Below are 12,704 nucleotides of genomic sequence, written 5' to 3'. Positions count from 1 at the left end.
AATAATATGAATAAACTAAAACACGACATCAAAACTAAATAACAAATAAACAAGCCCTGGTTCGCTGTTCGGTTGCGGCGCTTGCTGTGATGGGAGAATATTATATTTCTGCAAAATTCAAACCAGGAGGCCATGACGACTCGAACATGCTAACTCAAGAACTAACCATACCGAGTTTACTAAATACTGTCCCTATCCTGGAACCATCAACACCGAATAGTCCCCGCCGGGAACTCAGCTTCAAAAGTTCGGAACTGAGCCAACTCGTTCACAAGAGTTCAGATCCATCCATCGGTTGATTCTCCACGTTCCCATTTTGGCTCACGTGGAAGTTGATTGAGAGCCATGTGGCCGGGCCAGGACAGGACCGATTCGGAGCCAACTTTTTCACAAGGTAACATCATCGCAACAGCTTGATGTTCCACTTCCCGTTTCCAACATTGTGGGGTGTGGCTTTATTTGGCTTTTTACAAACGTTCGCCGGAAGAGATCGTCCGCACCGCATCGAACGATGCAAAGTTGGCACGTATCACCGCCCTGCCGGCGAAGGAAAATGGGAAGGAATGTCGAATCCATGCCAGCAGATTTTCGGATTTCATGACGATGATGATGGCACCGGTGGGCAGGTGCGGGGTGATGACGGTTTGGATTACTTTACAACTCGAAAAGCAGGTTGCAACTAATTGTTCTCTTTTCTTACATAACGATTGAAATTTGTCCAGTGACTGTGAAAAGGGGAAGGTGCATAATACAACAACAACAGTCTAGAGTAGACGTACTAGTCACGTTCCTATTATGGTGTGTTCCAATTATTGGAATCGATCATCTACCCTTATCCAATGATCTTTTTGTGCCGCTTTAGCTTATGATATCATTAAATGGGTCATTAAATCGATTTTTCAAAGCAATTAAATTCCTTATGCCTCCAATAGTAAAACTAATACTTACAAAAACCTACTTTATAGTACGTTCAGACTATAGCTGATATCATGTAATATAGACTATCTACATTCATATCAAAAGTCATACCTACGATTTCCGGTGAAAATTTGACGTATGAGTGCTCATTGCAAGACGAACGGGCGAAAGACCCTAGAAACAACATCCTCGAACCAGTTCATCTGATCGACTTAGAAGTACGTGACCTCGAAGACAGCACCCATTGGTCCTTTGAAGTTCGCATGGGAATCGCCATGGGAAACGTAAACTTTTTGTCCTTATTTTCCTAGATTTTCATCATAATGATTAAATTTGAGAAAGAAAATTCTCTCTCACGAGCTTAGTCTCTCAACATGTCATTTATTTTGACGACAGACGATTTGTGATTTCCCTTTCACAGATTAAGTATAAAAATAGAGTACCTGACACTACAAAACAAGTACCTAGTAGTAGTAAAATTTACGTTTATTTGCTGTTTTTTTTAAGTTTCAACAGTTTGTTCTAGTTAATTAATTATTCTAATGTGATGATTGCGTTTAGCGCTAATTTACATGATACCCTTTTAAGGACTTGTTTTCGTTTGAATTTAAAAATTTGATAACCTACCTACTTGAACACAGGAACCTACCTAACTACTTGAACTAGGTTGCCAAATCACGAATGATCTGGTGGTTTGATCGCAGACAGGCGACTCTGAACCTTTCCAGTGTGGACGTCTTTCGCTCCTCGAGTGTTTGAAGTCCGGCCAGGTGGTGAATCTCAGAATTACGAGTTCGCGGTGGACTGTTAAGGATCATTCTGAGGATCTTGTTTTGGATCCTCTGAGCTTTAGGTGGTGGCACTTAGCACAACTCTCCCAAATTGCCATACCATACTCAATAGCCGGCATAATGATCTGCTTGTGGACAGCAAGCTTGTTTTTGAGGGACAGGGTGGACTTCCTGTTTATCAGAGGGTGAGACCAAGGTAGACTACTTCACTCGACCATTCAATGATGGATCTTGACGTTAGCAGAGCCGAGGTGAATTCGAGTATGGAAACAGAATGGTTTGTGTTTTAGCTGCATAGATACAAATCTTCCAGCTCTTGAAATAGTCGGACAGAACATCCAGGCATTATTGTAGTTTTCTCGCCAGAGCACGGATCACTCGACCCTTATAGATGATGGAGGTGTCATCTATGAACATTGACAGGATACCATCACCCGGCACCCACCACCCGTCTGACGTGAAAATGTTGAATAGGATAGGCCCAAGCAGGCTACCCTGAGGGACCCCTGCATCAACGTTGAACGTATCAGAGGGGACATTGTTCAAGCCCGACAAGAAGTTTTTGATGATCTTCACGAGGTAGATCGGAAAGTTGTATCGATGCAGCTTGTACACTAGGCCACCATGCCAGACATTATCGAACGCCTTCTCGACGTCCAACAATGCCATGGCAGATGTGTTGGAAACGGACTTTTTCCGCTTGATGATGTTAGTAACCTGTGCGAGTTGGTGGATGGTAGAGTGGCCTTTCCTAAACCCGAATCGCTCTTTGAGAAAGATGTTATTATCATTTGAAAACACCAGCAGACTCAGCCAACTATTCGAATAGCTTCGAGATGGAGGACAAGAGGCTGATGGGCGATAACTTTTGGCACTGGTCGGATCTTTACCAGGCTTGCGTTTTGGAATCACTTTGGCTAACTTTCAGCATGCAGGGAAGTAGCCAAGCTCCAAACATTTGTTGAAGATAACGGCAAGATGGTTGAAGAAGTCAATACTCAAGTTTTTCAACTCGAGGTTGACTACACCATCCATACCCGCAGCCTTCATGTTTTTAGTGCTTCTAATAGCTGCTATCACCTCATCAGTCGATATTCTACTATCATTATGGACTACTACGGGGGTGTCAGCGACTCTAGACATTGCCTCCAGTACGGCAGGCCCATAGGGGTTCACCATGGTTTGGCCAATATTATGTGAAATTACAAAATGTTGGCCAAGAGCATTGGCCTTTTCAACTGGGGTTATGAGTATAGATGGGTCTGATTATTGGTGAGTTCCACCATCCTGGCCTGGATAATTTTGGTTAGCCTATTGATATTGGTCTTCAAGTGAGGCAGCCCAGAACGCTGGAACTGCCTACGAATGGTATTACGGAGCCTGATAAGATCTTTGGTTGGACTGTCAAGGTTCAGAGTATGACTCGCCTGTCTGGATGCTGGTACGTGTTGCTCCCTGGCACGGGATATCGCCTCTTCGATGGTTTGCAGACACCGATCGACTTCTTCGAACGACTCCGGTAGGACGTCGTAGTCGATTGCTGTTTCCACACAGCGCTGGCACTGCTGCCAGTTGACACGATGGTAATTTCACCGGAAAACTTGAAACCTATTGGCCGAGGAACCTACTTCAGCCACCACCGGATAGTGATCCGAGCTCAGTTCCTGATAGGCGATAGGTTGAGAGATGTTATCGCCAATGTTGCTGATGAAGATGTCGATGGTGGAATGAGCTCCGGATCTACTCAACCGGGTGGGAGTGTCCGGACAAAGGATGTTGTAGTGGGCCTCCTGCAGATCGTTGTACAAGATTGTGCCGTTCTGGTTTCGCCAACTATTGCCCCAGGCTTGATGCGATGATGACATTTTGTCGCCGTCGCGTTAGCTTGATGATGTCTCTTGGGAGGTCTGCGGCCGAGCCGTCCCTAATGTTGGTTTGCTTTGGGAAGTCAGACCGCGATTGGACCAAGCGATGTGCGCACCTCAACTCCGATGGCTTCGATAGTTTTCAGATGGAAGCTTGGTAGTAGCCTGCAGCTGATTTTCCGTCTCGCAGCGATGGCCACTTCGCCTCCCCCGGAGCTGGTGCGGTCAAGCCTTACGAGCCGATAGTCGGGAAGGAATACGTTCAGCTCGGACTCCAAGTGAATCTCGGTGATGACGGCTATGTCGATGTGCCGTTCGTTGAAAAAGTCAACAAACTCGATGTTTTTGCTCTTCAAGGTGCAAGCATTTCAATTTACGATCTTGATGGCTTCACGGTCCATACTAAGTGACAAAGGACAGGGCAGCATGTAGCTGTTCATATTGAGTCTTGCAGGTGCGCATGATGGTGATGACCTCGGCCACGAGCGTCACAAGTTCCTCCGAGGTGAACGGAGAATCGTCGACAGGTTCACCTGAGGCAGCACCAGCGTATGATAAACCAGGGGCGGTGGGTGAACCTGAAATTGGCTGGGCCGCAGCAGCAGCGAGATGATGCTGAACTGTCCGACTGTTGGGAACCATTTGGATACTCGCAGGATTGGCTTGTTGTTTGTTGAGCGGAAGCGGGGCTAGGTTCGGAACACGTCGACGGGGCTGGAGAGCTGGGTAATGGACTTCCGTGAGTACAGGAGGCGAACGATGATTACGGAGGCGACAGGGCTGATTGTTGATTGTATCCTTCCGACGGATATTCATAAACTCCACTCGCTTGGGACATCCGCGATAGGAGGCTTGGTGGTTTCCACCGCAGTTGACACACGTTGGCTCTATGTCATCAACTTGCTCAAAGGACGCAGTTGAGTGAGTTCCAGCACACTTGCTGCAGTTTGTCTTCATGTGGCAGTTTTTGGTACCATGGCCATATGAGAGGCAGTCCATACACTGCGTTACATCACGATGTTGGGGTTTGTAATGCTCCCAACTGATGATGACCTGAAACAGGTCCCGGATTTTGGATATCAGAGCCGCAAGACTGGTGGATCCCTCCGTGAAATGCACCAGGAACAACTGATCCCGGAAGCTGGTGTTGTGGTTGGAACGCCGGTTCATCGGGTACACTGCCTCAGGCTTGAGCCCAAGCCGCTCCAGCTCGGATTTCACTGCAGTCGCCTCGAACGACGGTAATCCACGCAAAACCATCTTCAGTGGCTTGCTCGATGGAAGATCATGCGTGAAGAAGTCTACGTTGTTGTCCTTCAGGAAACATCCTATTTGTTTGTACTCCTCCAGGCTCAACTTGTGTTTTATCAGTTCGGCACCCAGCTTGGCAACATCCTTCACCGGCGTGACAAGCGGGGGAATCCGCTCTCTTCTTGCGATGGGAACGGCGTCACCATCGCCATTTTCTTCCGGGAGTATTGCATACTGGTTGGCTTGCAGTACTCGTTTTCCGGCGTCATCCGACGCGACGCGCTGGGCTTGATTAGTACCTTCTTTGAAGGGCCCGCTGCTGTCTCATTGGCACGTTTACGCACCATTTGTTTCGTGTTGGCAAGTTCAAGTAAACTTGCCAGAACGCGAGAAGGTGGTGACACTTCCGCGGCGCAACACGACACCACAAAACGAAACAAAATCGAATCGAGAACTCGAGCGGAAATTCGGACTGAACAGCTCAACAGTCGAGCAAAGAATAAAAACAAGTAGGGGAAATGACGGCTTCGGCATGCCAGACTATTTTCGGCAACCCAAATTGAAACACTATTTTCACTGGATTTTCTTACGAAAACACTTCGCTGAATGCATGCAAACGATTCTTTATGCTTTCAGCTTCAATTTGACTATATTTTTACCACTGAGAAAGAGCAATCTAGCAAGATTTTCTTGACATGAAACACACGCACTACAAATTGTAGCTGATTTCGAGTTGCCGATAATAGAACAGCAGATTTACATGCAGTTCAAATGGAACGGTTGCCGAAGAAAAACTGGTTGCCGACAATACTCGCTCTCACTAAAGAAGATTAAAGCTTTGTAAAAGCGTTTCAAAACAGTTTTTAACAATTCTTTCGACTGAAATTGTTAGAGCAGCTGGCAGCAAAAGATTGTAAACAAACCAATACTGCATATGTGTGCGTTCCTTAGAGAAAAAGGATTTAGAAAGCAGGTCGCTGCTTAGGTTGCCGAGAATACGTAAATTCCCCTACCTGGCGTTTATTTTTTTTTTTTTGTTTAAATGATCTTTATTTTAGTTTAACTTGGACGATTACCATATAAATTTTTACTAAGTGATTTAATTGCTTTCTTCATCTTTAAGTATGGACAAAATTCAAAATTTGTTTTACAGAATTAGTCCTAGACTTAGTACACGGTCGACCACCTTGGTGGGATTGGTTTGTTTTGTTTTTAGAATTTGAAGAGAAACTACTTATTACTACTATTTACAGCTTAAAACTAACCTACTCTACTATATACACTTAACCTACTATGTACAAATTGCTTATTAAAGCATGTTCAGAAAGATTGCATTTTTGAATAAATTTAGTTGTCATATCATCAATTTTGGAATCTACTTTGGGAATTTCTGCCTCTTGATGGAGGTCTGCTATTCTTGTGTCGAATGGACGATCTAGGATCATCCTCAACACTCTATTCTGTGCAACCTGGATTTTGTTCCTGTGGGTCTGAGCGCACGATTCCCACACCGGGGCGGCATAGAAGATCGCGGGGGCTATGATCTGTTTGTAAACAGCCAGTTTGTTTTGCCTTGAGAGGCGGGATCTGCGGCAAATGAGCGGATACAAACACCTAACCAAGGCGGAGCACTTAACTAGGGTTTTCTCTATGTGCGAGCGGAACAGGAGCTTCTCATCGAACAACATCCCGAGATAAGTAACATCAGTGGACCACTCGACCCTTGTACCATCCATTATTACGGTACAGGAGGGAGACGGTTTAAGTTCTAATGATTGTCTGTGAAGGAACATGATCGCTTGGGTTTTCGAGGCGTTGATTTTGATTTTCCACGTGGTGGCATAATCAGTAAAGGTGTCAAGGCATCGTTGGAGCTTGTTCGTAATTTCACGAGGCATCCTACCTTTGACGGCTATCGCGGTGTCATCTGCAAACAGAAAGAACACGCAACCGTCTCCTAGAGGAGGGATGTCCGACGTGTAGATGCTGTAAAGCAGTGGTCCCAGCAGACTCCCTTGCGGAACACCTGCTGGGATCGGAAATTGTCCCGAAAGGGAACTATTCAACGACACCCTGAACGACCTTTGCTGGAGATAGTTACGGGTGATTTTCACAAGGTATGGTGGAAAGTTGGAGTTACAAAGCTTGTATATAAGTCCGTCGTGCCAGACATTGTCAAACGCCTTTTCGACGTCTAACAAGGCCATGGCTGTGGACTTGGATACAGCTTTGTTACTTCGGATGTTATTCATCACCCGCACTAGCTGATGATTGGTGGAATGCCCCTTGCGGAACCCGAACTGTTCCGGAAGAAGAATGTCATGTTCCTCCACAAACTTGTTTAGTCGGCTGAGGATCAATTTTTCGAACAGCTTGCTCAGCGCTGAGAGCAGGCTAATCGCTCTGTAGCTTGACGGTAGTGAAGGGTCTTTCCCAGGTTTCCGGATCGGGATGATTTTTGCCACCTTCCAGATGCTTGGAAAGTAGTGCAGCTCCAAGCATCTGTTGAGGATGGCAGCCAGCAGCGAGTGCACCCTCGCGCTGAGATTTTTCATCTCTAGGTTGAATATTCCGTCAAACCCGGGAGCCTTCATGTTCGTACTGTGTTTCAGCGCTGAGCAAATTTGTTCCTCTGTAATCCGTTCTTCTGGAGGGACGGCACAAGGGGAGGCATCTAACGTCTGGACGCACTGCACAACCTGGTTCTCGAGTGGACTTGGGATTGTAGAGCCAAGCAAATGCGACTGGGCAATGTGCTCCCCAATTGCATTGGCCTTCTCTTCGTTGGTGATAAGCCGTTCGTCATTGACTCTAAGTGGTGGAATGGGCTTGGGGTGAGACTTCAGCACCTTGGCAACCTTCCAGAATGGTCTGGAACGGTCGTCCAGGTTCTGAACGAGCCGCCCGAAACTCTCGTTCCGGATTGAGACCATTCTGGAAGCGATCTGCCGATTCAGATCGACCATTTCGTATTTACGCTGCAGATCCCCAGTCCGCTGAAACTGGCGTCTACGAACATTTCTGAGCCGAATCAAGAGTTTGGTGTGGGAATCAATTGCTTGAAACTTACCCCTCACAGGAACTCGTCGAACGCACTCTTCGTCAGCCACGGACATGGCTTGATGGAGACCCTCCAGGGCCCGGTCGATGTCATCCACTGTGTCGAGCGGTGGGTTGTCGTCGATGTGGCGGTCGACCACGCGTCGAAACTGGACCCAGTTGACTCGATGGTAGTCCTTCCGCTGGCACGGTGCAGGGGCCACGTTGTAGCCCAGCTCGGTCAGCACCGGTTGGTGGTCCGAACTCAGGTCGTTGACGGCAACCGGCTTGGCTAATCTGGTGTTTGCCAAGAACAGGTCCAGCGTCGATGGGTTGCCCGTCGGTGATGTGAAGGTTGGTTCGTCCGGAAACCAGACGGAATAGAGACCATGCTGGGAATGGTCGAATAGCAGGCGGCCGTTCTGGTTCTGCTGGTAGTTCCGCCAGGCCTCGTGCCGGGCGTTCAGGTCCCCTCCGATTACAAAGCGGGCATTGGTGTGGGTTATGATGGCAAGGTCGTTCTTGAACTGCTGTGCTGTACCATTGCTAACGGTACATTGCCGGGGGCAGTAGACAACGATGAACCGGACGTTTCCGGTCGATGTTTCCACCTCAACGCCGACGGCCTCGATGATGGAAGTGCGGTAGTGGGGTAGGGTGCAGTACTTGATGCCTTTCTTGATGATGACCGCGACACCGCCCCCCCTGGAGCTGGTGCGATCAAGCCGGACAATGCTGTGGTCGGGCAGCCAGAAGCTGTCACCGGTCTTGAGGTGAGTCTCGGTGAGAAGGCCCACGTCGATGTCGTGCTTGCGGAGGAAGTCTGCAAGCTCAATGTTTTTCGCCCCTACGGAGCGAGCGTTCCAGTTGGCAATCTTTATGGGTTCACGGTCCATAATTAGCGACGAAGGAGATGATAGCTTGGAGCTGTTGTGTTCTTGTTGCGCAGGTGCGCTTGATGATGATGGCCTGGGCCAACAGTGTGACGATCTCATCCGTTGACAGCGGAGAATCGTCTGTAGCTTCACCGGTTGTACCGGCCAATTCCGGAGCAGGGGGATCCGTCGATGGCCCGGAGGCTTGACCGGGTACTGCAGCGGCAGCCAACTGGGCAGCAGCCAACTGTTGGTTGAGCGGGAGCGGCGGCAACACTGGAATTGGCCGTGATTGGACCGGTGATAACGGAGGAAAGTTCTGCGCGTTGTTTTCTGGAACCTTCTTGCGACCGGGCTGGCTGTTGGACGAGGCCTTCTTCCGGATCTCGGCGTATTCGGCCCGCTTCGGACAGGCCTTACTCGTGGCCTTGTGGGCGGCACCGCAGTTGGCGCATGTGGGAGTGGCTTCCTCGATGCTGTCGCAGTTGTCGATCTTGTGGTTTTTGCCGCATTTGATGCAGCGGCTGGCCATGCGGCAATTCCTGGTGCCGTGCCCGAACAATAGGCAGTTCGAGCACTGAGTGACGCCACGGTGGGTGGGTTTATACCGCTCCCACTTCACTACGATGTGGAACAGTGTGCGTGTCGTCTGGAGATCCTTCACGGTTGTGGAGTTCTTCTCCAGATGGACCAGGTAGAGCTGGTCACGATACTTGATGGCCTTGCTGCGGGTCATCTTGTGGACTTCGACCGGCTTGAGGCCGTTCGCCTTAATCTCGTCCATTAAGGTGGTGGTGTCCATGTCGTGGAGCCCGCGCAGCACCACTTTCAGCGGCTTGGTGGCCTCGATGTCGTGGGAGAAGTACTCCAGCTTCATTCTGTCCAAGAGGGCCTGAACTGCGTTGAAGTGTTTTTCGGCCGGGACCATCAGTTTGTAGCCTTCCGTGCACCGTTGAATGGTGCAGCGAAGGCCCTGCTTAATGTAGAAATCCAGCTGCTCCCATAGCCCGGGAGGGAAGCCCTTCACATAGAAGGGTGGCAACTTAACTTTTTTCGGCACCGTCTCAGGGTCCGACTGCGGCTGGGCTCCGTTCTGCAGGGCGGAGAACGCAGCTTTTTTGCTGCTGATACGGTGGCGCTGCTGTCTTCAGGTCTGGGTCGTTTAGTTCCGGGAGGCCCCGGCTGCGGGTCCGCAACGCCTGTCGGGATGGGCAATGGGGTTTTCTTCTGCTTCTTCTGGGCTGGCTCGGTGGTCGCGCCGTCTCCTGGGAGAGTCTGTTTTCCCGGTAAACCGGCACTCGCGTTACCGCGCGATTTCTTACCCATGGCTGGGTCAGCGAGAGCGTCACTACACAACGCGGAGCTAATTCGACTTGCGAACGAACGAACGAAACTAGAGAGAATTCAAATCGACTGAACTGCTCAACAGTCTGGCAGCGAATGTGTTGCCCCTACCTGGCGCTACAATCCTCCATACATATTTGCATTTGGATTAACATTCGAAGTCCCTCCTTTTTTACATATTCCGTTCAAAAGATATTTTCTGCCCCACCCCATTCCTAAAAATCGGCAGGAAATCTTGTGAGGGGTGAGCTGCTTTTTGTACAGATTGTGTTAAAAAGGAGGGACTTCGAATATTAATCTAAATGCATATATAGAGGTACCAGACATGTTTTGCACTGCACTGTCCTCTGTGAACAATTAACGGAAAACAAATTATACGTAGTTTCCGATTAATGTCACCGCAAACATCAGCAGTGACATGGAACATGAATGCAGAAGCTTGACTAAATTATTAATTTTCATTTTTGGTTTAATAGTTAAAAAGTTTCAGCTGTTTATGTGTGTACCATTTTCAATCGAATACACTCTTTAGGTTTTAGACCTTGCTCATCTGAAAATTAAATTGGAACTATTAGACCATTTGCCACATATGTGGGCAAGTTTCAGTGCTTGTTTTGAGATTGGTATGGTAAAATAACATACAAAACATTGCCAGCGATTGAACATCTTTTCTCAACAAAGCATGATATTTAATTGTCATTAGTTAGTCAGTCTGTTCATTCCGATTAAACACAATTTGTCCTCATTTAGGATGATAAAAAAATATAAGCATTTTTTTTTTTGTTTGTTAGAAACCAATTGCACTAAGTTCGGTAGCAATTTGAGATCACACGATCAAAAATAAGGACGAAAAAAAAATCGCGTAAAACATAATTAATCATGTTTCCATGCTTCGGCGTTAATTTACCTTCAGATCTCAATGCTGTTCTTCATGGTGACATCTATCGGGAATTACGCATACACTTAGTTCCGTTAATTGTTAACAGAGGGCAATACGGTCAAAACATGTCAAACTTCCTCCTTTCTTACATATTCTACGAAATGGTGTTTGTATGTCACGCTATAACTCTAGAACGGATTCACGGATTTGCAAGATTATTTTATTTTGTTCGTCTTGAGCTCCGACGGATTTATATCAAACAACTAGTAAGTACGTCATTTGCCGGTCAGCTAGTGTTAAATATTACAAAACAAAAATAAAATTATTGGATGAAAGTGGTTCAAATAGGTAGATTTCGAATTTTTATCCCCCACAGTAACACTCAAATTAATTAAAAGTAGTTAATTCGAATAATATGAGCTTTTTAAAACTTCCCTACTATACCATACAGAGTAACATTTTGAAATCTGTATCATCTAGCAATTAGTTTGCCGGTTTTAGAGGCCTATTGACCTTAAATACCTTTTCTTTGCCAAAGAAGAAAACACTTCCTCCTTGAAAATAAGGAATTATACAGTGAACCCTCACTTGCTCGATATTGCCCCTAATTCGATGGAAATCCTGTCTACTTTGACTATTCCATACACATTTCCAAAAATTACCTCCGTAATACGATGATCCATTCAATAGGAACAGTTGGAATTTTTAATGAATTGTATTAGGTAAGCTTCAACTGGTATTATCCTCGGATTAAATCCCGATCAAGACTGTCAACATCAGAGCTAATCAACACGATTTTAAGCAAACACTTTGCAGATCAACAAACGATGTAGCATACTTTTGACCAGTTTTAGACCCCTTTACCCCTCCTCATAGTGTATTTAGCTACACTTAATACATGGTCGGTCACAATTTCTAAACCAAGCCTCCCCCCCCCTCCTCAAATGCAACGTAATCAATGCATGCCACCTAATTTGCAAATAAGTAGGGACAATGGTACATAACGCACCACCAGCTGACTTTCACTTGGCTTTTCATGGCTTTTGATGTCTTATCATGCAGCACTTCTAGCATAGCACCTGAACTCGAAATGCTGCATGATAAATCCTAGAATTGGATTAAAAGTGCCAAGAAAAACTCAAAATCAAATGAAAAAGAGCATTCTTCCCCGGGGGTGCGTTTTGTACCATTCTCTTCTACCTGCCTACCATTCACACTTCACACTCCTTACTGCTGAACGAACTTAGCTCTTGGCGCATCGCACAAGTCACTTGCATTCCGAACAATACACAACTCAGCGCATAAACCTGAGCCCTCCTGAAGCCACATTGGTTCAAGCCAACACAACAAAACGAGTATGCAGACCCCAACCGAACAAGAAGCAGTCGTGGCCGAGCGGTTAAGGCGTCTGACTAGAAATCAGATTCCCTCTGGGAGCGTAGGTTCGAATCCTACCGACTGCGATAGTCTTTTTGCTGCAACAATATTTGCACTATTTTATTAGCACCCCCTTCGTAATGTGATTACGAAATATTTTCGCGTTCGTTGTTGCTAAAAACAAAATGTCTCACAAAACGTATCCACGAAACTAATAGGAAAGAAGGAAATCTGGCGCGAATGAGATCCCAGCGTCTATCTATGGTGTGGTGAGCAGCATCGAAGAGTGCAAACCAACCACCAGTTTCGTGTGACTGGCTATAGAAAAGAAGCAGAAGTCAAGCGGGATCTTTGCTGGCTCGCT

General features: G+C 46.9%; 1 non-coding gene across 1 annotated transcript; it reads left to right on the top strand.

The window, feature by feature from the left end:
• Positions 1-12,344: 12,344 nt before the first annotated feature.
• TRNAS-AGA (transfer RNA serine (anticodon AGA)) lies at positions 12,345-12,426 on the top strand. The gene has a single exon. It is a non-coding gene; the product is annotated as a tRNA-Ser (tRNA).
• The last annotated feature ends 278 nt before the right edge of the window (positions 12,427-12,704 follow it).

Source organism: Ochlerotatus camptorhynchus, unplaced genomic scaffold (assembly GCF_037179485.1).
Source record: "Ochlerotatus camptorhynchus isolate MF236.1 unplaced genomic scaffold, CSIRO-AGI_Acam_v1.1 ptg000432l, whole genome shotgun sequence".
NCBI classification, from domain to species: Eukaryota; Metazoa; Arthropoda; class Insecta; order Diptera; family Culicidae; genus Ochlerotatus; species Ochlerotatus camptorhynchus.
This window is presented reverse-complemented; position numbering and strand designations above follow the sequence as displayed.